The sequence below is a fragment of the Lipotes vexillifer genome, unplaced genomic scaffold, assembly GCF_000442215.2.
Source record: "Lipotes vexillifer unplaced genomic scaffold, Lipotes_vexillifer_v1.1 scaffold811, whole genome shotgun sequence".
In the NCBI taxonomy this organism is placed as follows: Eukaryota; Metazoa; Chordata; class Mammalia; order Artiodactyla; family Lipotidae; genus Lipotes; species Lipotes vexillifer.
In genome coordinates, this window is record NW_006775554.1 from 2,104,301 (window position 1) to 2,108,500 (window position 4,200).

A 4,200-nucleotide genomic window follows, 5' to 3' on the forward strand; every position below is an offset into this window, starting at 1 on the left:
AAAAAAAAAAAAAAAAAAAAAAAAAAAAAAAAAATTATCTCATTTTCTTTGATTTTAGACAATTTTATTCTAAGTTGTCTTGGAAAACATGATTTGGGTGTTGAAATTTTACAGTCACTTATTAGCTTCATGAACTTGGATGTCCAAATCTCTCCCCAGGTTTGGGAAGTTCTCAGCCACTGTTTCTGTAAATAAGCTTTCTTTCCCCCCTTTCCCCCTCTTCTTCTGGGACTCCAATAATGCGTAACTGTTTCTTTTAATGGTATATCATGATTCACATAGGCTTTCTTGACTCTTTCATTCTTTTTTCTTTGACTTCTCTGACTGGATGATTTCAAATGATCTGCCTTCTAGCTCACTAATTCTTTTTTCTGCTTGGTCACATCTGCCAAAGCTCTCTATTGAATTCTTCAGTTCAATTATTGTGTTCTTCAACTCTAGAATTTCTACTTTTTTTTAAATACATAGTTTCTGTTTCTTTGTTGAACCTCTCATTTTGTTCATGCATTGTTTTCCTAATTTCATTTATTTGTGTTTTCTTGTAGTTCATTGAATTTCTTTAAGAGGATTATTCTGAATTCTTTGTCAGACAGTTCATAGATCTCCATTTCTTTAGGGTCAGTCATTGGAGTTTTATTAGTTTCTTTTGGTGGTGTCATGTTTTCTTCATTATTCATGATCCTTGTGGCCTTGTGTTGGTGTCTACACCTTGAAGAATGGCTTTATAGATTGGCTTCAGTAGGCAAAGCCCTTCACCAGTCAGCCCATCCAGAGATTCTAGGTGATATCCATAAGTGGGCAGGCCTGGTGCCTGGGTCAGCAGGTGGGAAGACCTGGTGCCTGGGTCCTTGGGGGTGGACCTGGAGCCTGGGTTCACCAGGCAGGCCTGGTGCTTGGGTCTGCAGTGATGGGTCTGGGACCAGAGTCTGCATGGTTGGACCTGGATCCTGGGTCCACAGGGGCCAACCAGGTGCTGGGGACCACTAGGGTGAGCCCAGCATCTGGATCCACCGGGGCCAGTTGGTATTTGTCCAGTGAGTCTTCTGTTGGTAGTGTGAATGTATCCCAGCAGGTACACAAGATGATCCACTGGGTAAGGAAGGAAAATAGTGGAACTTCTATTTTTATTTATTCCTTACCTCATTCCTTTTCGTTTCCATTTCATGAATGTTTTGTAATATACTGAATGTTAATTCAGTAGTACACATACATAAACTATAAATAAATACACACATTTGCGGGGGTGCAGGTTCACATGTCTACTGCTGAAGTGAGTGCTCAAAAGAGTTTAGAGACCGTTGCTCTAAACCACCACCTTCTACTTTCTCTTTTTTAAAATTAATTAATTAGTTTATTTATTTTGGGCTGCATCGGGTCTTCGTTGCTGCCCGTGGGCTTTCTCTAGTTGTGGCGAGCAGGGGCTACCGTTTGTTGCAGTGTGTGGGCTTCTCTTTGCAGTGGTTTCTCTTGTTGCGGAGCACAGGCTCTAGATGCACGGGCTTCAGTGGTTGTGGCTCGTGGGCTTTAGAGTGCAGGCTCAGTAGTTGTGGCACGTGGGCTCAGTAGTTGTGGCTCATGGTCTCTAGAGAGCAGGCTCAGTAGTTGTGGTACATGAGCTTAGTTGCTGCAGCACGTGGGATCTTCCTGGACCAGGGCTCGAACCCATGTCCCCTGCATTGGCAGGCGGATTCTTAACCACTGTGCCACCAGGGAAGCCTCTACTTTCTCTTCAGAGAGAATATAACTGATTAACTTACAGCTTCCTTAATTACCAGCAGACCTAAAGATATACTCTTGCCACCTTGATAGAGCTGTGTTTTCTAAGTATCCATAAAACAATATCCCTACCAGTTCTTAGAGACAGTGAATTTAGAAATTTTACTTATTACCATGGATCTCACTCTCAGATAGAAAATTGGAGAGGGTAAAATAGAGAATGTATTCCCTGTGCCTCATGAAGTTAACTAGTTGCTATTATAGATGCAATAAAAATTAATTCTGTCCTCTGACCAGCTGAGAATAACATTTTAAGGTAAGGAATTGCCTATTCATTGAGGCGTAAATCAATAACTGGAGTCGACTAATGATAGACCAGGGAACAATCAGGTACAATGTAGTAAATTATGTTCTGTCATCTTATAATTCTTAATAACTCAGCTGTCACTCTAGACATTTTTGCATCTTTGTCTGGAGAATGGAAAGAAATAAAATTTAGACTGATATTACAGACAAGGTAAAAATCTGGGGTGTGGGTGGAAGGAAAGTCTTCATAGAGGAGACTCTTAAATTGGGTGCTGAAGGGTGAATGAAAGTTCACAAGGGTGACGGGGGGAAAAGCGGAGGGCATTCCAGACAGAAGGAATAAGATGGGCACAGACACAGGTGGAAGACATCTTCTCTGGGGAATGGAAGGTAGTGTGGCCTCGCTGAGGCATACAGAGGCTGCGAGCATTTGTGAGAGAGTACAGGAAGGGGAGGTTGAAGAGGCAGGGTGGGGGCCAGGTAATATAGTCCTTGAGAGTTAGACAAGCCTAGAATCAGATTCCTGCTCGGCGTCTTACTAGCTCTGTGATTTTGAGCAAGTACCTCTGTAATATTCATAATTCCCTATCTGTAAATTCATAATAACAAACTAGTACCTACCTCCTAGGGTTACTGTGAGTTTGAAATAAGAGAATCCCTTTTAAATGCTTAGAAAGGCACCTGATCACATGGCATCATTTAAGGTCTCAGTAAATAGAAAGTGTTGTTGTTGCTATTGTTATTGTTATACTAATAACAACGTGTGTGTGTATACACACTAATAACAACTATTGTTTTATATGAATCAAGGGACTAGATTATGAAATGGCTTATATATCATGTCAAAGAGTTCAGGCCTTTTAGGTCAGTGTTTCTAAAATGTAATCAATTAATCTGTAAAACTAATGGTCCTCAAGCAGCTTCTGTGGCGCAAGTAATAAAAAGATATGTTCTTTAAAATTTTATGAATTTGAAATGGAAGAAAAAGTATCAAATACCATTATGTTCTTAATAATGGTTCACACATATGGATGGATCAAATCGGTCAGACGCTTAACAAGATGTAGTTAAAATCAGTTACTAGGATATAGTTTATTTTAGCTATATCATTGGAATATTATTGTTTATGTGTGTAAAATTTGCATTTTTTGTTGTTACTATTGTGTTATGACTCTGATTAACAAAAATAGATTAATGACTAAAAAGTGGTTCATTGAAGTGGAAAAGCAATGATAAAAATAGTAGTATAAACTCTACAATTCAGAAGCATAATTAGTGAACAGGGCTTCAGGATCTATTGGGACAAGAGCATCTGTGAACGTGATTATTTCACCCAAGCGGCTGAAAGGGAAAGTGTGAACGGGAAGTGTGGCTATGAATATCTAAAAACTGGATTTTATTGAACAAGGGATTTATCCTCCCCTTGCGCACTCTGTATTAGAAAACTCTGTCAGAGAGCTTCGTGATGCTCTCAGGGATTTTACATCATTTCCAAAATAGCATAACCTTATAGGTCAACCAGTAGTTTTTCTGGGACCAAGCACAAAATAATATTTTCTGGTATGAAATTGATTAATTTTATTTCTAAATGCAAAGACGCCAAGGCAACAGCATCAACAGATACAAGTCATGCTATGGCCAACATGCTTATAAAACCATCCTCAAATTCAGGACAAATAAAATGCTGAGGAAGGAAGCCAAAGTAGCCATAAGCAAACCTAATGTCAGGATAGTATGCTGCATAGCACAAATGGCACACGAAGATGGTGGAACTATTACTGTTGTACTGATGGCAGCCAATATTTTGTTTGACAGTTGAGTGAAACCACTTGTGGGAGAAGAATGAACCAGCTTTTTGCATCTCCGTGGTAGCTATATGAATGAGAAAGCCATAATTTAGAATTTTGAATTCTCATTATCAATTAATCTAATATTTTTGTGAGATATGATGCAGGTTAGAAGTGTATTTGAGGTAATGCTGATGGAGGACCAGCCATGCATCCAGCAAAAAAAGGTTTGGTGTGTCAATATCTATTGCTACAAAATGTAAAACAACTACAAACCCTAGTCACTTAAACAGTAGGAATTGATTAATCTCATGAGTCTGTAGGCCAGTGAGGTTCCTCCCCATCTCAGCTAGGCTCCTCCAGGTGTCATGCTAGAACGTGGGCAAGACCA